The 24,616-nt window shown below is 35.1% G+C and overlaps 1 long non-coding RNA gene across 1 annotated transcript in view; it reads left to right on the plus strand.

Annotated features, from left to right (window-relative positions):
* The first annotated feature begins 2,524 nt into the window (after nucleotides 1-2,524).
* Nucleotides 2,525-24,616, plus strand: part of LOC146407119 (uncharacterized) — a 352,528-nt gene continuing 330,436 nt past the window's right edge. The window contains exon 1 of the long non-coding RNA XR_014832257.1: nucleotides 2,525-7,201. This is a non-coding gene — a long non-coding RNA (uncharacterized LOC146407119). The remainder of the gene's footprint in view (nucleotides 7,202-24,616) is intronic.

The raw sequence follows: 24,616 nt of genomic DNA on the forward strand, positions 1-24,616 counted from the left end.
ATGGAGTCCTATCAAGAATTTTTTGCTTTGCGAATATTAAAATCAAAATATTTAAGACATTTTAACAGCTGCTCATTTCAAGTAAATGATAATCCCTCCTGTGCAAGTCCATAATTCTTTACCTGAACCTATGTTAAAAAAAGTATTTTAAACCTCTGCTCACTTTCTGTTAAAACTGATTTCAGCTATTTTTTCCCTGTGTGAAAAATACAAAAAATTTCTTAAAGACACAAAGGATTAGAAATAATACCACCTGCTCACTGCATATGAAAAAGTTATAAATACTACAACCTTCTAACAAGATATAAATAAAATTAAAGGGAGCAGTGTGGAGGCTCCTTTAAAAAACTAAATATAGAACTACCATTTGATTCAGCAAGCCCACTCCTAAGCATATAACCAGAGAAAACTATAATTTGAAAGGATACATGCTCCCCAATGTTCACTGCAGTATTATTTACATTAGCCAAAATATGGAAGTGCCTTAAATGTCCATCGATGGAGGACTGAATAAAGAAGATGTGGTACATATATACAGTGGAATACTAGTCATAAGAAACAACAAAATAACGCCATCAGCAGCAACATGGATGGACCAAGAGATTAGCATACTAAGTGAAGTAAGTCAGAAAAAGACAAGAATCATATGAGATCACTAATATGTGGAATCTAATAAAAGAGATACAAAATAAGTTATTCACAGAATAGAAACAGACTCAAGGTATCAAAACTTGGTAACACCGGGTTACCAAAGGGGAAACACTGGGCGGGGGGAGATCTATTGGGAGGTGGGGACTGGCATATTTAAACCACTATATACAAAATCAGTCACTGACAAGGACCTACCATACAGCTCAGGGAACTCTATTTACTACTCTGTGATAGCCTACATGGGGAAAGAATATGAAAAAGTACAGATATACAAGTATATGTATGGCTGATTCACTTTGCTCTACACCTGAAACTAACATTGTAAGTCACCTATATGCTAATAAAATGTATTAAAAAAAAAAAAAGATTTCAAGTTTGGTAGGGAGATATGCTTTAACTCCTAATCAAGGACCATCCAACCTAAAACTGAAAATGCATTATAAGGGAGTAGAAAGCAAAAATGGTCAGGAAGTCTATGAATCCTGGATAAGTTGTGATCTGGAAAAGTTAATTTCTCTTAAATTTCGTAAATACACACATAAGAATATATATAATATTAAACTTACCATCATTCCTCACTGATGAATTTTAAAATTATCTAGCAGCAGTAACAGAAGTCTGTACTACTTCTACCAGCATCCATATTAAAATTTAGGGAAGCATCTTCCTTTTACATGAATAAAGAATTGGTATTTGGAATAGAATATCCCATTAATTAGAAAGTTTTTCATTCCTTATGACAAAATTAATCCTAACTTTTACCCAGACAATAAAACATTTTGTCTTGCTACTGGAAAAAAACTCCTTAACCTGAATCCAATGCCCAAAATCTGCACACCCCTCTTTTTTCTATTCAAGCTCTTTTTCTCAGTCCTCCATCATGAATAAGTTAGGCTTGACCTTTGCATATCATAACCTCTTTATTCAGCTAACTGCTTAGAAAATGCTCAGCTTTGTCTTAGGTTTTCTTCTCGTGTCCCCTTCTCTGACAGTGCAACATTCTCTGTTCTCCACTAATTTCAATTTCCCTAATCTTTACAATATTGGTGATGACTTAAGCTATTATTGGCATTCCAAAACTTACCACTGAGCTTATTCTGTGAATGGCAAATCACATTTATTACAGTCATATTTCAAGATTTACTTATTATGCATATTTAGTAATATACATTTTAAGCTTTATTATATACATTTTAATATATTTTTAAAACAAACTTCAATGTCATTGAGATAAAGAGTAAGGGATGGAGTGATAAATTTCAATAGCAACAGTGACTACCATCTCAACTAGTTTGGATATATTCATTAACATAAAAGTTTGAACTGGAGTTCCTGTTGTGGTGCAGTAGAAACGGATCCAACTAGCAACCATGAGGTTGCGGGTTTGATCCCTGGCCTCTCTCAGTGGGTTAGGATCCGCATTGCCATAAGCTGTAGTGTGGGTCACAGACGGGGCCCAGATCCTGCATTGCGGTGGCTGCAGTGTAGACCAGCAGCTGTAGCTCTGATTTGACCCCCAGCCTGGGATTCTCCATATGCCTCAGGTGCAGCCCTAAAAAAAGGCCAAAAAAAAAAAAAAAGTTTGAACTTTCATGTTTGCTACTTAATGCCCAGAAATAATACTGACTTTATGTGTGTAATCTAACAGATATAAACTAATAGATGTATACAATACCAGGGAGGACAGTAGAAACTCAATTTATTCATTTACACAAAGCTACTGATCTAAAGAGCACCACCATTAGCATTGAAAGAGGTAATGTATGTGAAACCTAACACTTAGCACTTACTATACATATATCAGTTATTATCTTTGTTTTATTTCTTATTGTCCAGTTACATAAGAATAAAAATAAGTTTCTTTGCATTTCTTTTTTTTTTTTTGTCTTTTTTTATCTTTTTGCCATTTTCTTGGGCCGCTCCCACGGCATATGGAGGTTCCCAGGTTAGGGGTCGAATCAGAGCTGTAGCCGCTGGCCTACGCCACAGCCACAACAACGCGGGATCCAAGCAGCATCTGTGACCTACACCACAGCTCAAAGCAACGGCAGATCCTTAACCCACTGACCAGGGATCGAACTGCAACCTCATGGTTCCTAGTTGGATTCATTAACCACTGAGCACGACAGGAACTCCTTCTTTGCATTTCTAATTTCACATTGACATTGGTCGATATTCATTGAATACTGCAATTTTAATGTAGTTGAAAATATTTCAAGATTTATTATAATATTTCAATATTATTACATAGACTCCTTCTTCCTTTGAGTTATACTTTCTTCTCTGATTTTCTTTAATTTTGTTAATGTCATTTTCTGTGGCTTAATTTTGCCTTGCTTCTATAGAGCAACTTGGCCTGAAGCTATACTCCAATAACTTGACTAGGAGAAATCCATAAGCTTTTCTTACAGCTTACCATAAAAGTTTGTGATTTAAGAATTTATCAGATTCCCCTATTAAATGCTTTTTCCCTATTTAATTGTCAGAGGTCAGTAAAAATTAATTCTCTCATTTTCAGATATTAGGGAGTTGCCTCACACTGTCACCCAAGAATTAAAAATAAATATGTATCTACAATATTTAATGCCGCATAAGCATGTTGGGATGTGAACCAGTATTTTTTTTACGATAGCTATGAATTTTTTTCCTAATGACATAACAATGGCAGTGTATTTAGCAAAATATTTTGGTTCACCTATTCATCTTTGATTCTTTCCAAGTAATTAATTAAAACTTATTTACTTTAATTTGAGCTAGTCAACCAATCACCATGGGAACTTACACTCATATTGTATTTTCCCTTATATTTAAGGTTATCTATCTTAAATTAAGTAATCACATGACATTTCTGAAGAATAAAATGGCACCATAAAGATTATATAGATTTTTAATTCCCCTCAAATACTTATGAAAGCAATTTTTAATTTTCTTTTGATGACTCTGCAGATGTACATTAATCCAGTCTATTGTTTCTGAACATATCCAGAAAATGCTGTCATTGAAGATATTTGCAGAGCTTAGTGAAGTCTGAAGATTATATAACGCAATTGCAATATTGTATAATTTCAAGAAAGTTAACTATTAACTTATTACCAATTTTTATAATGAAAATAAAATATGAGTAAAAGAACATGACTGATTTGAAGCTTTGCTATTTCCTGAGCATTTAAATATATTAAAATTTCAACATTTCTATGAATTAACTTAGAAAATGATGTATATATCAAGGATAAAAAGTTATAAAGATAAGTTTTAAGATACAATTCAGAACGTCATTTCTTATATGTGTTTCCATGCATATGCCCATATAGCAATGCAAGTGATGAAATCTTCTGGGCAAATATATCTTAACATTGCCTAAAACTGATGACATACCAAATTCATTGGGGAAGAGGAAACCCACGCCAGCCCCAGCCCTGCTGCTTCTGGTTCCACTTCTGCTTCCCTTTGTGGAGGTATGAAACAAGAATTAAAAAAAATAATAATATAGGAGCTCCCATTGTGCCTCAGTGGAAACAAATCTGACTAGCATCCATGAGGATGCAGTTTCAAACCCTGGCCTTGCTCAGTGGGTTAAGGATCCAGCATTGCCCCAAGCTGTGGTGCAGATTACAGAGCAGCTTGGGTCCCCAGTTGCTGTGGCTGTGGCATAGACCAGTGGCTACAGCTCTGATTCGACCCCCTAGCCTGGGAACCTCCATATGCCATGGGTGTGGCCCTAAAAAAAAGACAATACAATAAAATAAAATAAAATAAAAATAAAATAAAACAAGGACTATCAATTTTCCAGGACGATAAAGTAACTCCTACTAGAACCAATCTTCCTGTGTATAATAACTATAAGCTCCAAAGGACCAAAAAAAGAAAAAAAAATGACAAGAAGGCTATGGAGAGTAATCAAATGCAGGTATATTCAGGAGCTGAACTGACACTTATTAAAAAAGAATGGTACTATGTGAGTTATGTGGCTTTTCCCCCTGGCTTTTAGTTTGAAATTGGGCCAACATTTTCAAAGTGGAAATTGCTATAAATCTTATAGAAATCCTGCAGACATTCTGAACTGATAAAGCAGAAGACATATTTCAAGGCAACTGCATGGGGATTTGTGAAAGGAGAAAGCCACAGAGGAGGAGGTTCAGTAAACTTGAAGTAGGAATAATAAAATAAAACTAAATCCCAACACAGAAAAGTCAAATTGCTAAAAAAATAAAAGAGAAAGAAAATTCTTAAAATTAGCTAAAGAAAATGGTATATTTTACACAGGAAAAGAATAATTCATATCACCACAGACACCATATCAGAGGTTACAGAGGCAAGAAGAAAAAAATCATTAAATGAAAATAAAGGTAAAAAATTCTATATGAAATGAAAATACCAATCAAGAAGGAATGGCAAATAAAGACATTTTCAGTAAAAGAATAAGAAACTTTGTCATCAACACTGCACCTTAAAGAAATGCTGAAATAATTTCTTGCAGTTGAAAAAAAAAAAAAAAAAAAGGACCATCTGGGAAGAACAGTATAAGCAATAATTTATATTGACAAACATAAAATTTTCTCTTAGTTTAGCTAATATACACATGACTATTTAAAGCAACAAATGCAATGCTGTCTTTTCAGTGTATAAAATCATAGCATGATTAATTAACATATATAGAATTATGAGTATATGGTAAGCATATCCACATGGTTGCACGTTTTGTATGAATCAATGAGAGAATAAAATATTAATTCTATATAGGCTACAAAGAATCCTAGAGAAACTACTAATGAATAATTCCAATAGATAATTTCAAATGGAATTCTCAAATTCAATCAAATAGTTAAGAAAGAACTAAAAATTCAAGGGACATTTAAAAATTAATGAAATGGTGAAGCTAAATCAAATGATGTCAATAATTACATAGAATATTCATGGATGAAATGCTCTAATTAAAAGGCACAGATTAACAGAATAATTAATAAAAGTGGGACCTAAATGTAAGTTAAAAATGAGAAAAAAATTAAATATAAAGCTCAGGTAGATTGAGAGTACATGGATAGAAATTATATGTAACATAGCCCTAAGCATGAGAAGTCTGGATTAGCTTTTTTTCTTCTTTTTAGGGTCTCACTTACTGCATAGGAAATTCCCAGATTAGGCGTTGAATTGGAGCCACAACCACTGGCCTACACCCTACACCATATCCACAGCAAGAGCAGATCCAAGTTTCATCTGTGACCTATACCACAGCTCACAGCAATGCTAGATCCTTAACCCACTGAGGGAGGCCAGTGATGGAACATGCATCCTCATGGATACTAGTCTGATTCTTCACTTGCTGAGCCACAATGAAAACGCCTATTAGCTATTTTAACATGAGATAAGGCAAACATAAAGAAAAGTCTATTACCAGAGATAAAGTAGGATACTTAACAATGGTAATAGTCTCAATTTATCAGGATGGTATGATAATCACTGTGTGTATCACCTGACAAACAAAGTTCAAAAGCATGATGCAAAAATAACACTGTTAAAGAAAGGCCTATATAAAATCTCCTACTATGATTTTGGAATTATCAGTCCCCTTGAATGATCGACAGAACAACTAGATCAAAAAAAAAAAAATCTTAATGTTATCATCATTCACAACCTTGATAATTGATAATTAGAGAATTACAAATGATAATGTTCAGAACACATTTTCTTTAAATTCTCATGTCATATCCACCAAGAAGGCCCATAAACTGGGGCCATAAAACGTCTGAATCAACTAAAAGGGACCAAAATCAGATGGAATAAACTCTTTGATCACAATATAATTAGACATCAATAAACAAATCTAGGAAAGATGCAAATATTTTCAATTAAACTCACTTTGAAATAATCTCCCCCCCAAAAAACCCTCAAAAGAGAATCAGCAGAATAATTTGAACTTAATGGTATACAATACATAGCATATAAAATCTGGAGAGGCAATTAAATATTATTAGAAGGAAAATTAACTGCTCATATTTTCAAAGCTTTTAAAGGTCTAAAATTAATAACCACAAATTCTACATTAAAAATAACAAAAATTAAAAGCAAAGGAAACTAAAAGTAGAAATGAGAAAAAAATGATACAAATAGACATCAACAAAACAGAAATAAGGCAAACAAAGCAGAAAAATTAACAAAGAGGAAAGCTGTGTTTGTTTTTTAAACTCATAACATCTGAGGAAGAGCAGCAGAACTACAGAAGATGCAACGTCCTCCCCACGCCAAAGCCCAACTCACGCCCACGCCCCCTCTCACGGGGCATTTGACTGGGACACAGCCTGTGCAGCAGCCGCCTCAGGGCGCAGGCCAACCATGAGTCCGCCACTGCCCTTTGCCAGGGCTTACCTGGACGTCGGGGTCAGTCAGTCAGGGACACAGTTTCCAGTTTGCCAAGATGCTGAGCTTGAGCCACACGGAAGTTGCACCCCACGCTGTCTAGGCTGCTGGTGGAGGGCTCAAGGCACAGTTGAGGCCCTGAGCTCACTGAACTCACATCGACGCGCATGCGCATGGACCGCTGGCTTCGAAGCAGGTAAGCGGAGGGCAACACCGCCGCCGTGGCGTGGAGTGCCACCGCTGCCTCGGAGGTGGGCCAGCCTCCCGGCGGCTCACAGCATGGCAGAGGTGAAAGCTCTGGGGAACAAGGAAGGAATAAGTCTCCCAAAGGCCTGGGCCCCGCGGGTTCCCCTATCACTGTAGCAGGGGGAGGGGGCAGCTGGGCAAGGCCTGAAGCCTCCCAGAGGCCCAAAGCCACCGTGCACACAGACGCTGCTGCCAGAGTGGCCTTTGTTTTCCTTGATCTTGGCTTGGCGGCTGGAGGGCAGAGCCTGGGACCTTTAAGGGGCCCTAGTGGGCGAGATGGCAGAGCTTTCGCTGAGGCAGGAGTGGCGGCCTGGAGGCAGGTTGTGATGCATGAGGCTTTCAGAGGCTCCGGTGAGGGTCTGGCGGCCTTGCTTGGACCGTAAGTCGTTACTGGCAATGTTGTCACGGTGTCTCACATTAAGCATCATCACTTGTAGCGATCTTCTTCCGGCATGCGTGGTTAGCCGCTGTCTGCTACAGAGATTTTGTGGGCTGGTTTGTTTTGTGGCCCTTTTGAAACTATTGGGAGACTGGTTTTTGTGATGATGGGCTCAGGAATCTTCCAGAAGTCATTTTCCTCATCCCAGCGAAACTCGCGCCTAATCTTCTCCAGGTTGCTGTAGTTACACTCCCAGGGAATCAGTGGCTGCACCTGCTCCAGGAGCTGCTGAAAGAGCAGTTATGTTCTTGCCAACAGATGGTTGCCAAACAATTGATCTCTGGCTCAGATTCTAACTGCTGCAGATCTTTGACCTACACACACACACACACACCTGAGAAAGAGCGATTGAATAAAATTAAAAATGAATTAATTATCAAAAAAAATCCTCACAAAGAAAACGTCATAGTCGGATGCTTTAACTGACAATTCTATCAAACATTCAAACCTAAAGTTTTTCAGATAGAGCGGAGGAGGATGTCCCTCCCTAAGACACCTTTTGAGACCAGTTAACCTTAAACATGTATTCTGAAAATGAAAAAAAAAATAAGAAAAAGCCGACAAGTGTCTGTCATGGACATAGGCCCAAAAATATTTAACAGTATTATGAAATTAAACAGTATTTAATAGGGTAATATGGACAAAAAATTTCAATTCTAGGATTAGAAGGATATTTGAACATGCTTAAATTAATCGCTATAATCCATCATATTAACAACATGGAGATAAAACTTATTTCAATAGATACAGAAAGAGAATTTGGCAATATTCAACGCTCATTAGGGAAAAAAAAAACTCTCAGCAAACAAGGAAGAAAAAGAAACTCAATTCAAAGACCTAGAACATAAAGCTAATATCATACTTGATGTTGAAATATTTATTTTCCTTTAAGATTAAAAGCAAGACAATAAAGCCTATTCTCACATTTGACACTGTACTCAAGTTTTTATACTTGATCCTAGTGCATAAAAATATGTAATTTTATTACTGTGTAGGTCCTTGTAGCCATCAGTGTAATCAAGATGCAAAACCATCACACAATTGTCTTTGTTTTATTGATTTTAATTTGGTTTGATAATAGTTAGAGAACACATTCTGTATGATTTCATGCTTGTAAATGTGTTGAAGTTTATTTTATGGCCTGGCATATGGCCAATTTTGTTGAATGTCCCGAGGACACTTGAAAAATTTGCAATCAAATGTTAAGAATAATATTCTGTGTATGTGAAATGTGTTCTTTTGGCTGATGGCATTATTCAGATATTTTATGTCTGCTGATATTCTAAGACTTCCTTCAGTCTTTGAGCAGGGAAGATGGGTTGAAATCCCCAGCTATAATTTCAGATTTGTTTGTTTCTTCCTTCAGCTATATCTGTTTTTGCTGTATGCCGTTTCAGTCTCTGTTGTTTCGTGTATACATTAGAATCATGTCATTCTTTTGGGTCTTTTAACATGTCTTTGAAGAGAGAAGGCTGTGCTTCCAATGGCAGTTTTTTTTTTTTTTTTTTTTTTTTTTTTTAAAGTCTTCGCAATCTTATTTTGGTCTGCTCCGTTTATCTGGTTCTGCTTGAACTCCTACTGGTCTTTGTTGATGTTGGATGACTGGGCAGAACAGGTTTTCCAGAACTGCCAGTTATACCTCTTGGTGGGGAAAGCATGTGTGGGGATGGTCTATCTTTTTAGTGACCCTTGGTTACCCTCATGTCCCCAGCTGGGAGATAAAAGTCTTAAACTGTGGAAATAAACGAACTTTGCAGACTAGGGCACTTACTGTGACTACATTTGTTTATCTTATTCTGCCTATATCCCTGGGCAGAGGTGGAAAGTTGCAGGCTTGTGAATTCAGAGGCTTCCCATACTGGGAAACCTGATATGGTTGAGTCTGTCTTGCAAGTTCCAGCCTCCCACCTTTTTATCTCTTGACAGCAAAGGGATATTTTAGTCCCGGTGAGACAAAACATGCTTCCCCTGGGCACTTATTTTTAGGGCTCCCAATTGGTACCCCTTGCTGGTAGTGTCAAGCTTGCTTTGATGTCACATAGGGACTCCTCTTGGGAGGATAAGCTTAGCTGAGCTGCCTTCTGTCGCTAGATTGGAGTGGGGAGCATCTAGATGGCTTTCTTCTTCTTATTGGTTGGAAGGACACTAGACACCCTGAAATTATGCTATTCCTCCATTCCTGTGGTCAGACAACTCCTTATGCTCCTCTTAACAACCTTCATAATTCTCATGTTTGTCTTCTGTGTCATTCCTAGGGTTTACAGTTGTACTTTCTAGTGAGCAGAGGGAAAAAAATGGTTCTATATTATCTTGTCTAGACTGGAAGTCACTTCAAATACATGTTTAGAAAGAAAAAAAAAAGCAGTTGGAGAGCTTGTATTACTTGATTTCAAACCTTATTATAAAGCTACAGCATATAAGAGAAGGTAGTATTGGCAAGATAATAGATACTAGGTCAAAAGAATAGGATAGAAAGTATAGGAATAGAATTACTATGTATCTTTGATTTTCTTTAAAGTTTCCAATATAATTAAATGGGGAATGCAAAGATTTGTAAGCAGTTTTTATCTGAAGAACAGTGTATACATATGAATAAAAAAGAACCTCAAATGTTACCTCATACCATACACAAAAATAAATATAAAATTAGCCATGGATCTAAATATGAAGGCTATAATTACAAAATTTCTATTAAAATGTTTATAATTTGACATTGTCAAATATACATTAGACAGTAGTATAAAGCAAGAATCATAAAGTTAAAACTGAGTTGTAAATTAGAATTTATCATAGTTAAAAACATTTGATCTTTGAAGGACACCATGAAAAAGCAAGACATTGGAATAAAATATTCTTCATAAATTTGACAAAGAACTGAATCTGTATCCATATTGTATATAGAACTCTTAGAACTCAATAGTAAACTAATCTAATAGAAAAATTGACAAATGATGTGAACAGATTAACAAAAGAATATATACAAATGTCTAATATACGTACATTCTCAATATCATTAAGAATATAATGTGATGCTGACGCCAAGTCATAGAATAGCTGAAATTAAAAATATTTACATTCACAATTGCTGAAGATGGGAAGCAACTTGAATTTTCATACCCTACTGGTGGGAATATGAAATGATACAACCACTTGGGAAATCTGTGTAGCATTTTTTTAAAGTTAAATATTCACCTTTAACCTTTTTAAAGTTAAATATTCACCCTGAAATTCCACTCATAGGTATACCCCAAAGAAATGAAAATATATGTCCATGCAAAAAACAATATAAGAATACTCATAGTTGAGGAAATAACTATTAAATAATAATAATAATTAATTCAGATTGAGAAGAGGAAAAAAAAAAAGAATACTCATAGTAGTTTTTATTTACACCAGTGGAAAATTAAAATGTGTTTAGCAAATGGTGAATGGCAAAGCAAAAATGTGGAATATCCCTGCAAACGAATGCTGCTCAGCAATAAAGATGAACATACTGCTGATACAAAAAATAAAAAAGTGATCAATCTTAAAATGATTATGCTAAGTGATAGAAGCCAGAAATGAAGGTGTCTATGATGGATGATTCTATTTATATATATATTAAAAAAAGAAAACCAATCTATAGTTACAGTAAACAATATGCAAAGATTGCATAGTGGTACAGAGTAACACTTGGTAGTGAAAATATTCTGTACCTTGATTTCATCAGTGATTTTGCAAGTGTATATGTATGTCAAAATGCATCAAATTGCACACTTTAGCTGAATGTCTTTGCTTTCTTCCCTTCTTTTGAGACCTAGATGAAGAAACTGATTACATATCAAATATGTCAGGATATTATTATATTGATTCTCTACCTCAGTATACAAACTGCTTACTGTTCTTTCCCCCACAACTACATAGATGAAGGTCTAGGATAATCAAACTGTATGAATAGCTATTATCAAAAAGACAAGGAAAGAAGTGTCGGCAGGGATGTGAAGACAAGGGAACCCTTTTGCACTGTTGGTACCAATGTAAATTGGTATAGCTGCTATGAAAAACAGTATGGAAGGACCTCAAAAACCTGAAAATAAAAGTATCATATGAGAAACAATTCAACTTCTGAGTATTTATTCAAAGAAAATGAAAACACTATTCAAAAAGATAATGTACCCCAACCCTGTGTTCATTGCAGCACTGTTTACAATAGCCAAAATATGAAAGTAACCTAAGTGTCTATCAATAGATGAATGGAAAAAGAAGATGTGAGATATATACAGATGTATATTCAGGTATAGACATATATGCATTCATATACATATACACATATATATAGTGGAACAGTAATATATATAATGACTTATTAATAAGCCTAAAAGAAAATGAAATCTTGCCATTTCCAGCAACATGGATAGATCTAGAGGGTATTTTAACTGAAATAAATCAAATGCATTGTATGATTTCACTTACATGTTTTACTAAAAAACAAATGGACTCAATTACAGAGAAGAAACTGATGATTGGCAGAGTGGAGAGAAGTGCGGACTGAGGAAATAAATGAAGGGGATTAAGACGTACAAACTTCCTGCTAAAAAAATAAATAAATCATGAGGATATACAATATCAGCAGTATAGTCAATAATGTTGTAACAACTTTGTATGGTGGAAAATGGCAATAAGACTTATTGTGGGGAGTTCCCATCGTGGAGCAGTGGTTAACGAATCCGACTAGGAACCATGAGGTTGCGGGTTCAGTCCCTGCGCTTGCTCAGTGGGTTAACGATCCGGCGTTGCCGTGAGCTGTGGTGTAGGTTGCAGACGCGGCTTGGATCCCAAGTTGCTGTGGCTCTGGCGTAGGCTGGTGGCTACAGCTCCGATTCGACCCCTAGCCTGGGAACCTCCATATGCCGCGGGAGCGGCCCAAGAAATAGCAAAAAGACAAAAAAAAAAAAAAAAAAAAAAGACTTATTGTGGCAATCATTTCATAATATATAAAAATATAAAATGGCTGTATATAATATGCTATTGTAGGTGAATTATCATTTTAAAAATAAAAGGCCTTTATTTATATGATCATATTTATTAATTTGAATTCATGTCTTTAAGGTGGATAATTTTAATAAATGCATAAATATTCAGAAAATAAAAATAAATATTCAGCTTTATAGTGAATCACACCTATTTGTGATTTGAACAGTTAAAAAACAAAAACCAAGTAAATTTGAAGATCTAATTGGCTTTATTCAAAAATTCATGAATCAGGCAGCATCTCTTGTAATAAATAGGTCGTCCTTAGAAGCCATACAAAATGGGAAGTTTCTCAAGCAAAAGGAGGGTGGAATAACAAGCTATGGGCAAAAGAAAATAAAGTGTGGTTGCAGGCCAAGTCATCATCTTTTGGTGGAAGGGAAAGGCAGGAGTCTTTATCCTGCAGATTTACCTCACTGATGTTGGTCACGAATTTTCAGATTGACTATTAAAAGTCACATTTCTAGATGTGCAGTTAAGTCTTAGTTTGCTACTGTGAGGGATAAATGACTCCATACTGGGCTTAATTCTTTTTAACAGTGGTAAGTAATGAAATCCACATTTATTCAGCCAAAATGTTAACATATCAAACAGCAAATGATATAGAATGTGATTTTACTCCTCCCTCATTGGGAATTAGTGAAACCATCTTTCACTTATGACCAAAAAACAAATGTTTGATTCTGCTTGGAACAAATTCTTATTTTGTGTGCTTTATAAGGTGGAAGAAATTTTTCTCTAGTCTTCTAGGTTGGAAGAAATTTTTCTCTAGTCTTCTAGGTTCTTCTGCCTGCTAAATTGACATGAGACATTAACAGGAGAAAGTCAGACAGAATTTTAAAAACATGTATAGCTGAGAGATACCCAGGGAACCCGAGTAACTTATCAAAATGGCCGAAACCCTCACCTTAAATACCATATTTAGGTAAAGACAAATGAGGATGTTGGGGTAGTGGCTTGGGACTGAAGAGGAGAGGAAGGCAGATCACATGGAGATGGAAAAACAGAGAAAATGGGGCACACAGTTTACTGATCTCTAAGGCCTGCTGAGTTCTTCACCACACCAAGTCCGCATCTTTGCAGTTTCTTTGGTGATAGATGTATTCCAGGAACAGGACCTTTATCTAAATTCTTTTAGGCAGTTAAATGGGAGGTAAAAAGAAGGACTCCTTGAGTCCTCTATTTTAAAAAATAATCAACCTAAATTAATTCTGATACCAAAGAGACAAAATTTTGCTCCCCTATACTATCAATATATTTTATAGGTCCTACTGTGGAAACCGTCTAGGTTAGAGCTCATAGTTATAAATTGGAATGACTGTTTAATTGTTTTTGCCATTTGACATTAAGCCCTCTGGTTGAATTTGCTCAAAAATGAGACTTTAAGTATAGCACCTGCATTGATTGTATTTCTGTCTCCATTATATGTTCCTTCCATTGCTGGCCTTCAATCTAGTTTTTTTCTCCTTCACTTGTCTTATACTCTACCAACTCCAAAATCTCACAATTAAGTAAAATTAGTATTTCCTGATATAAGTAACTTTTGACCCCTTCATAGTCAATTAGCTTTCTAAATACTGGTATTTATTTTGAACTACAAATGGTAATTGAATAAATATTTTTAACAAGTATATTGAGGCCACCAATGAATGATTTCCGTCTTTCAGGTAATTAATAAGTATTTCTTGACTAAAAAACAAAGTTATTTGCCCATCAGGACTTGCCTCATTTGAAGCCCAATAACATAAGTCAGGAACATATATTTCTAAGCTTTTACTTTGAACCAATAATGTCTCAGTAAAACTATCAGTCACAAAGAATTGCTTAATTGTGTAGTAGGGCCATACTCAAAGTATCCAATTACATCTTGTTCAATTAACTTTTACTAGCTGATGTTTACAAGTAATTTAGTGAAATTAGGTGAAGGTTAAATTACTGTAGCAATCAAAGGTATACTTAAGTGGTAAAATGTAGAGAAGGAAGTCCTTGTTCTTATAAATATGCATATTAACACCACTGCCCTTAGGATATAACATCTACCTTTCCTACTTAATGCTAGCAATAAATCTCCTCATTTGACTGCTTCAAAATGCAAAACTCCATGACATATACTCAGCCATTTAAACAAATTAGCTCCCCATAAACAGATTTTTAAACTATGCCCTTTAAAGCTATATACCATTTATCAGCTTATACTCACCAATCTATAGGTCTAGCTCTAACATTTTTGAAATTCATACCTAAAACTTTCAGCTTCCAATTAATTATTACTAACTTCTCAATCAAAAGTTTCCCTCACTTTTTTCTAAGTTGAGCGTATCAGTTTCCAGTACATCTTTCCTTTCTCATGAATTCTTGATCTAGATGCACTGTTGACATCTTCAAAAACACAGATTTCCTGCACTCCCATTACTTTCCCCGCTCCATGCAATGTTTTTAATTGGACTTAAAACCTATTTTCTTTAACCAGAAAAAAAAAAAAATGGTTTCTCCATTTTATCTCTCAAAGCATATTTGAGTAATAACTTATTTGAGGAATGATTCATTAATGCTCATTTTAGAAAGCATAAAAAATGAAAAAAAAAAGCACCAGGAAAATAAAAATGACCTCTAATCCCATAACTTAGATAGAATTACTTGTCTTTCATTTAATGTTCACATATAAACTCTGGTCTCTTACACATAGTCATCACCATATTTAACAACATATCAGTCAACTTACTAAGGTTGTTCAAGATTTAAGACCTTTGTACTAGTTTTACTGCCCTGGACAGTTATTTTAATCTAGCTTCATTGTTGTATTTGAAATGAATATTTTGTAAATATGTAAGTGGTCTATAATTTTATCTATTCTGATAATCTCTGTCTCTTAATTACTATGTTTAGACTATTTATACTTAACGTAATTATTGATATAGGTATTTTTATATCTACCATATAATTTTTGTTTGTTTTATGTTTATCCTCTCTTCCTCTCTTTCCCCATTTTGGAAGGAAAATGTTATTTGACTTATATTCTATCTATTATTTTGACTATATCTGTAGTTTTTTCTTTGCTGTTTCACTAGGGATTGTAAAAAACATATTGAAACTTTCATAGTCTATTAAGCATCAGTATTTTTTATCACTTGAATTGTGATGTGGAAACCTTACCCCCGCATGAGGCTATTCATGCTATACTTGTCTTATATAACTACATGCATTGAAAACTGTAGAAGTTATAATTTTGGCTTGAACCATCACAAAGAATTCTAAAGAATTCAAAAATAGAAGAATAACCTATTTATTTACAAGGATGTTTACCATTTCTATTATTCTTTCATCTTCCCTGGTCATTACACTTTATTCTGAAGAACTTCCTTTAGAAAATATTTATTGAGAAAATCTTTCAATATAAATTATTTTAGCTGTCCTTCGTTTGAGAATATCAGTATTTTATTTTATTCCTAAAGGATATTATTATTGTTATTAGGACCATAGAATTATGGGGTTACAGATTTGTTTGTTTGTTTTTTTGAATCCTTTAAAAATGTTGTGATACATCCTTCTGGATCACTCAATTTCTGATGAGATGTATGCAGTCATTTGATTCGTTGTTCTTCTGCTGGATATAAATTATTTTCCTCTAGCTGCTCCCAGATTTTATTTTTCTCTTTAGTTTTCTAAGCATTGATTATGATGTACCTATCCGTGCATTTGTATAGATTTATCCAGTTTCAGGTTTATCCATCCTCTTGAATCTTTTTATTTATTTATTTATTTAATATTTATTTTTATTTTCCCACTGTACAGCAAGGGGATCAAGTTATCCTTACATGTATACATTACAATTACATTTTTTTCCCCACCCTTTGTTCTGTTGCAACATGAGTATCTAGACAAAGTTCTCAATGCTACTCAGCAGGATCTCCTTGGAAATCTATTCTAAATTGTTCTGATAATCCCAAGCTCCCCATCCCTCCCACTCCTTCCCCCTCCCATGAGGCAGCCACAAGTCTTTTCTCCAAGTCCATGATTTTCTTTTCTGAGGAGATGTTCATTTGTGCTGGATATCAGATTCCAGTGATAAGTGATATCATATGGTATTTGTCTTTGTCTTTCTGGCTCATTTCACTCAGGATGAGATTCTCTAGTCCCATCCATGTGGCTGCAAATGGCATTATGTCATTCTTTTTGATGGCTGAGTAGTATTCCATTGTGTATATATACCACCTCTTCCGAATCCAATCATCTGTTGATGGACATTTGGATTGTTTCCATGTCCTGGCTATTGTGAATAGTGCTGCAATGAACATGCGGGTGCATGTGTCTCTTTTAAGTAGAGTTTTGTCCAGATAGATGCCCAAGAGTGGGATTGCAGGGTCATATGGAAGTTCTATGTATAGCTTTCTAAGGTATCTCCAAACTGTTCTCCATAGTGGCTGTACCAGTTTACATTCCCACCAACAGTGCAGGAGGGTTCCCTTTTCTCCATACCCCCTCCAGCACTTGTTATTTGTGGACTTCTTAATGATGGCCATTCTGACTGGTGTGAGGTGATATCTCATGGTAGTTTTTATTTGCATTTCTCTTATGATCAGTGATGTTGAGCATTTTTTCATGTGTTTGCTGGCCATCTGTATCTCTTCTTTGGAGAAATGTCTATTCAGGTCTTTTGCCCATTTTTCCATTGATTGATTGGCATTTTTGCTGTTGGGTTGTAGAACTTGCTTATATATTCTAGAGATTAAGCCCTTGTCAGTTGCATCATTTGAAACTATTTTCTCCCATTCTGAAAGTTGTCTTTTTGTTTTCTTTTTGGTTTCCTTTGCTGTGCCAAAGCTTTTCAGTTTGATTAGGTCCCAAGGGTTTATTTTTACTCTAATTTCTATTGCTTTGGGAGAGTGACCTGAGAAAATATTCATGATGTTGGTGTCAAAGAGTGTTTTGCCTGTTTTCTTCTAGGAGTTTGATGGTGTCCTATCGTATGTTTAAGTCTTTCAGCCATTTTGAGTTTATTTTTGTGCATGGTGTGAGGGTGTGTTCTAGTTTCATTGCTTTGCATGCAGCGGTCCAGGTTTCCCAGCAATGCTTGCTGAGTAGACTTTCTTTTTCCCATTTTATGTTCTTGCCTCCCTTGTCAAAGATGAATTAACCATAGGTGTCAGGGTTTATTTCCGGATTCTCTATTCTGTTCCATTGGTCTGTCTGTCTGTTTTGATACCAGTACCACACTGTTTTGATGACTGTGGCTTTGTAGTATTGCTTGACGTCTGGGAGAGTGAGTTATGCCTCCTTGCTTGGTTTTTGTTTCTCAGGATTGCTTTGGAGATTCTGGGTCTTTTGTGGTTCCATGTAAATGTTTGGATTGTTTGTTAGAGTTCTGTGAAAAATGTCCTGGGTAATTTGATAGGGATTGCATTGAATCTGTAGATTGCTTTGGGTAGCATGGCCATTTTTACAATATTGATTTTCCCAATCCAGGAACATGGAATATCTTTCCATTTCTTTACATCTTCTTTGATTTCTTTGATTAATGTTTTTTAGTTCTCAGCATATAGGTCCTTTACCTCCTTGGTCAGGTGTATTCCGAGGTATTTGATTTTGTGAGGTGCAATTTTAAAAGGTATTGTATTTTTGTATTCCTTTTCTAATATTTCATTGCTGGTATACAGAAATGCAACTGACTTCTGAATGTTAATCTTATATCCTGCTACTTCACTAAATTTATTAATCAGTTCAAGTAGTTTTTGGGTTGAGTCCTTAGGGTTTTCAATGTATAGTATCATGTCATCTGCATACAGTGACAGTTTTATTTCTTCTCTTCGTATATGGATGCCTTTTATTTCTTTTGTTTGACTGACTGCTGTGGCTAGGACTTCCAAAACTATGTTGAAGAGCAGTGGTGAGAGTGCAGCCTCTTGAATCTTGAAGTTTGTATCTTTATCCAGCCTTAAGAATATTCTGGCCATTATTTCTTCAAATAATTTTTCAGAATTGCACTCTCCTATACTTCTGAGATTCCAGTTTTAAGAATGCCAGACCTTTTCTTTTTTTCTCACAGGGAAATGAGTTTTTTTTTTTCTTTTTTTCTAATTTTTTTTCTCTTTATTGTTTAGATGGAATAATTTCTATTAGTCTATATTTAAGTTAATTGACTCTTTCTTCTGCTTTCTATTCTGCTATTAAATTCATCCATGGAGTTGTCTTTTTAGTTATTTTTTCAATTCTAAATCTCTACTTGTTTCTTTATGTGTTTTATTATACATATGTTATATATATATATATATATATATATTGCTAAACAATTCTAACATTTTTGATAGGAGTGTTCCTGGTTGCTCATTTGAGCATGTTTATAATAGCTGATTTATCTATTGGTTCTGTGTTGGTGTCTCTTGATTATCTTTACTTATGTGAGCAGAAAGGTGCATGGTGTTTTATATACTACATAGTTTTGGATTGTATTCTAGACATTTTTAATATTAATACCATGAGACTCTGGGTAATTTAAATGTTATAGGAAATGTTATTTTTGTTGATACAGGCAAAACACCTTGGGTAGATAAATGATGCAAGTACAACCCACTTTCTCTCTATAGTTTGAAAATCAGTTTAGTTCTCAAAGCCTTTGTAGAGCTCTTCAAATCTGTCCTGGACATGTTACACCTTGTAGTCAGTCAACAACCTCAAGATGATCCATTTTTCAGTTCAGTTTCTCAGTCTTTCTTGTTGTTATTAGGATCGCATTTTGTACATGTGTACCTTGAAGGTTAGAGCGCCAGAGTTCATAATCTTTTGATCTGAATTTCCTGATCTTTTTCTTCTCTGTGATCTTAATGGTACCTTCTGGTTTATGGGGCTACCTGTTTGTCCTTTGAACAGAATCTTGTGACTCCTAAGTTGTAAAAAGACACATGGAAAAAGGCAAGGGGGTAAGGGAGGTTGACTCCACCTTCTTGGAACTGTAGCTCCATCCAAGGAAATGAAGTCCCTCTTCCCTCTAAGTTCGACTCTTCTAGGTTGTCTTTCATGGATGCTGCCCCCATGATATTGCTTGGGGCTGAGGAATGACAGAACTGGAAATTAATAAATAAATAATAATAATGAAGGAAGGAAAAAGGAAAGGTTAAAGAAAGGAAGAGAGGGAGGAAACACTAATATTTCTACACTCTCTTCTTCATTAGAAGTTTTATTTTCAGCAATTCAGCCAGCACTAGAGAACTTTACTTAGAGCTCTCTCTGCTCCTCCAGATTCACTTCTAATTTCCTTATTACAGTGATTTCAGGTTGGAGTGGGATGGGAGATACTAGAAGGAGGAAAAAGCAAACTCACTGCCACGTTGAGTGACTTCTGAACCTAGTGTCTTTCCCTGATCTGCCTCCTGCTGTTTTTTGTTTGTTTTTCAGAGTCCTCAAGTTACTGTCCTATGCATTCTGTCAGGTTTTCCATTTATGGCAGTGTAGAGTACTCTATGTTATTGGAACCAGCACTCTCAGGATGGTCTCTTCTAAGAATGTATGGTTTTTAACTACTATAATTATCTATTTATTAAGCATTTACTTTATCTCATCAAAATATGTTTCATACAATCACTGTACAAGACATTCACATTATGTTTTTTCACTTATTACTTGTCTTCAGCCTCTGGTTAAAGGTGGCTTATATGATAGGTGCCTAATAAACTTTTGTTAAAGATCAAATGTCATTATATATTTTCCTAACAGGTTATTTAGTTTAAATACATAGCTACTATTGGAAAGAAAATAATTTGTATTATATTTGTTTCTATAGTGTCTGTGTCCAGCTAATAGAATGATCTTGGCATATACTTAATAAGAAAATGTTTTTTAAGGAGTTTCCAATATTAATATGTTAAATATATTAATTTTCAATATTAAAACATTAAATACAAATTTAAAATATTAGAAATAGCAAGATGATAAATAAGATGTAAAGTTTTAAAGTCAAATACAATTTAATTAACAGTTGGTGGTAAACATTTGTTTTATATCAATGTGCATTGCACAGTATACCCTGTTCCCTTTAATAATGGTGTTTCTATGCTGTACGTGCCTGCTCTGCCCTGTTGCTAAGATCAGCATTTTCGTTGCCAGCTGTGTTGTAAGATGATGTGAAAAAGGGAAGCATTTTATTTAGCTACCTTTTTTTTTTTTTTTTTTTTTGCCTTTTGCCTTTTGTCTTTTTAGGACTGCACCTTTGGCATATGGAGGCTCCCAGGCTAGGCATCAAATCAGAGCTGTAGCTGCCAGCCTAGCCACAGCCACAGCAACATGGATCCGAGCTGTGTCTGCAACCTACACACAGTTCAGGGCAACACTGGATCCTTAACCCACTGAGCAAGGCCAGGGATTGAACCTGTGTCCTCATGAATACTAGTCGGGTTCCTTAACCACTGAGCCAGGACGGGAACCACCTATTCAGCTGCCTTTGATAGAAATGGTCACTTTGTTGAGTTTTAATTTAAATCCCTAAATACCTCTTTTGTGCACACTATGTATGGCATTTGTAGAAGTAGTAAACTAGACTTTCTTTTCCGACAGCTAAAAACTTTTTTTGTCTTTTATTGCCTTTTCTAGGGCCGCTCCCGCGGCATATGGGGGTTCCTAGGCTAGGGGTCAAATCGGGGCTACAGCTGCCGCTCTACGCCAGAGCCACAGCAACGCGGGATCCGAGCTGAGTCCGCAACTTACACCACAGCTTACAGCAACGCTGGATCCTTAACCCACTGAGCAAGGCCAGGGATCGAACCTGCAACCTCATGGTCAGATTCATTAACCACTGCGCCAAGACGGGAACTCCAACAGCTAAAAACTTTTTATTGGCTCATCCAAAATGTTTGTCAGCTTCCTCTTTATTAAAATAATTTATTTCTCACTTATTCCTAACCGTCATGCAAAGAAACCATTAAAAACCTATCATGCAGGCAACCAAACCTGCCAAGGAAGCCTGAACCCTAGTAGTAAACTGAGCTTCAATTCGAGCTATATTCCTCACCCCTTCTCCCTTCAGATCTTCTCTCCTGACCCACACCATATTATTATGATGATGATAATAACCCAGAGTTAGTAAACTCAGTGAAATTATTATTCAAATATTCATGAATTCTAGATGTTAGAAAAAAATGGGATTTTATTATATTCTGATTAAGATCAACTTCTTATTCATCTTGACTAATTTCAAGGTTTGGGATTAACTAGAGAAAATGTGTTAGTGATTAAGTGCTATGTATATTTTAATTTGTTTTTTAGAATAACTTCTTTATAACATTATTTTATGAGAGAAATAATGTGTTTAAGCACATTTTATATGGAACTGCACGATGCAATGAATGGTTGTTTTTGCATATCAATATACATGTTTTTCTGGCACTGTATTCAGACCAAAAAAAAAAAAAAACAAAAAAAAAAAACCTATGTGTATATATATAGAAGGAATATTGGGGAATTATAGAAGTCTTAAGTGAAAAAGAATATAGTCATAAAATTTTGTCTTGAAAATTAGATCATGAATTAATGCTTGTAGTCTCTAAAGAATGAAAAATGGGAAAGATTTGGGAAAAGAAATCAAAGAACCTAATACATTTTACTTTTGATAAAAAGGAACATTTTACAATCTCTGGACTATTAAACATAGAGTTAGTTTGGGGCATATTGAGAAAAGCTTAAAGAGAACCTAAGCATGCTAATGGAAAAAAAACGAGCTAGTCTTATTTCCTTTATTAATGAGTTTATATGTTGCTGATTGGAAAATACAAAATAAATAATTTATCCAGACTACAGCAAATGATTTGGCAAAGGCTTTCATTATATTCTTGTTTAACAGGTGGAGCTTTGTAAACTTTATCCCCAAAATGTTAGCGTATTAGCAGGTCCAGATCATTATATGTTCACAGATAAGAAACACTTGCAGATTCACAAAATCAGTCTTCTACTCCCTCTCAGCCATCTTCACCTGGCTTTTCTGTTCTTAGGCCTCTTATTGGGAGGTAGGCAGTGGAGATTTAACTCTTTCTTTAAGAGATTTCTTTTTAACACTCTCTATTCCCATCCATTCAGACCTAGGATTTATCAAAAAACTTATGGAGAAAACTGTCCATGTTGCCTAGCATTGAACTTATTACTTCATTATTTTCTGACCATCAAGACCTTTGCTGGTTTCTCTGTTTCCCAGGAGAGCTAAGCCAAATCTATAGCTTGCAACAAGTTAGTAAATTCCTCCCAAGAAAAAGAGTTGGAAATCATTAGTTCATTTCTTTTTTTTTTTTTAATTTACTCTTCTTTTATTCTTTTTGATATTATTTCAAATGGAATCTATTTTTTTTTATAATTTTTTTTTTTTTATTTTCCCACTGTACAGCAAGGGGGTCAGGTTATCCTTACATGTATACATTACAATTACATTTTTTCCCCCACCCTTTGTTCTGTTGCAACATGAGTATCTAGACAAAGTTCTCAATGCTACTCAGCAGGATCTCCTTGTAAATCTATTCTAGGTTGTGTCTGATAAGCCCAAGCTCCTGATCCCTCCCACTCCCTCCCCCTCCCATCAGGCAGCCATTTGCAGCAACATGGAGAATCTCATACTGAGTGAAATGAGCCAGAAAGACAAAGACAAATACCATATGATATCACTTATAACTGGAATCTAATATCCAGCACAAATGAACATCTCCTCAGAAAAGAAAATCATGGACTTGGAGAAGAGACTTGTGGCATTAGTTCATTTCTAAAGGCTACTTTCCTCTGTGAAATTTTATTCCCTCTGCTCCTTGGTACTTTTACAGTTCTTTGAGGCCTTAAAATTGTGATTTTGCAATTTCTCCACCATTTTCAATTATTTTCATTAACCGGATCGACCCTCCATATTTTATTACATAATAGCTAGAAGATGGAAACTTTAATGAAGAAAGTCAATACTTTTTGGTAAAATGTAAATGAAGTTCCCTTTTATATTTACCATAACATCAAAAATAAGTTGACAAGTAAAATGTAAAGTGTGAAAACACAGGTGTCTATAATTAAATTATAAATTCACCTATTTATTTTCAGCAAAACAACATTTACCATATTAAATTATACCCCTATTTTGAATCAGGCATAGTTCCATGAAACATAACTGCATTTTGTCCAAAAGATAATACAGATAAAAATTTATATGAGATAAACAGAAACATTGAAAATATGTACGTATATTTTTCGGAAAGACCGGTTTTACTATGTGTTCATTTTAGTTATTTCATTTTTTAAATGCTTATAATATCTTATTTTCATCTTTCTCTACATTTCCCTTAGTAGAGAATGCATATATTAGGATACATTCAAATAATTTGTGTCTGTCATTTCACCATATGAAACATCAACTCCTTGAGGAGAAGATTATTATTGGTTCATATATTTTTTCTTTCTATTTTTATTCTTTCTATATTTTTTTTCTTTTTAGGGCCACACCTGCAGCATATGGAGATTCCCAGGCTAGGAGTTGAATGGGAGCTGTAGCCGCTGGCCTACACCACAGTGACAGCGATGCCAGATCTGAGCTGCGTCTGTGACCTACTCCACAGCTCACAGCAACACTGAATCCTTAATCCACTGTACCAGGGATTGAACCTGCGTCCTCATGAATACTAGTTAGGTCGTTTCCAGTGAGTCACGACTAGAACTCCCATCTTTTTTTCTCCATTGTAATTATCACAGTGCTTCATATATAAAGAAAGCAAGCATTTGTTGAATGTCATTTTCACTCTCTAGTCATTTTAGTTATATAATGCCATTTGTCTCAAATATTTCTGAAAGACGGGTGTTATTTCTGTTTCATATATTCAGAAATTAATAATCAGAGAATTTAGGTAATAATGCACAATGTCACAACTACTAAGAGGAACAGATGGTACTTAAATTTATTTGGCTCTAAAT

This window comes from Sus scrofa, chromosome 1, assembly GCF_054392235.1.
Source record: "Sus scrofa isolate SSC_HxYL_T2T_F1_AM1 chromosome 1, Sscrofa_HxYL_maternal_Yorkshire_Landrace_v2.0, whole genome shotgun sequence".
NCBI lineage: Eukaryota > Metazoa > Chordata > Mammalia > Artiodactyla > Suidae > Sus > Sus scrofa.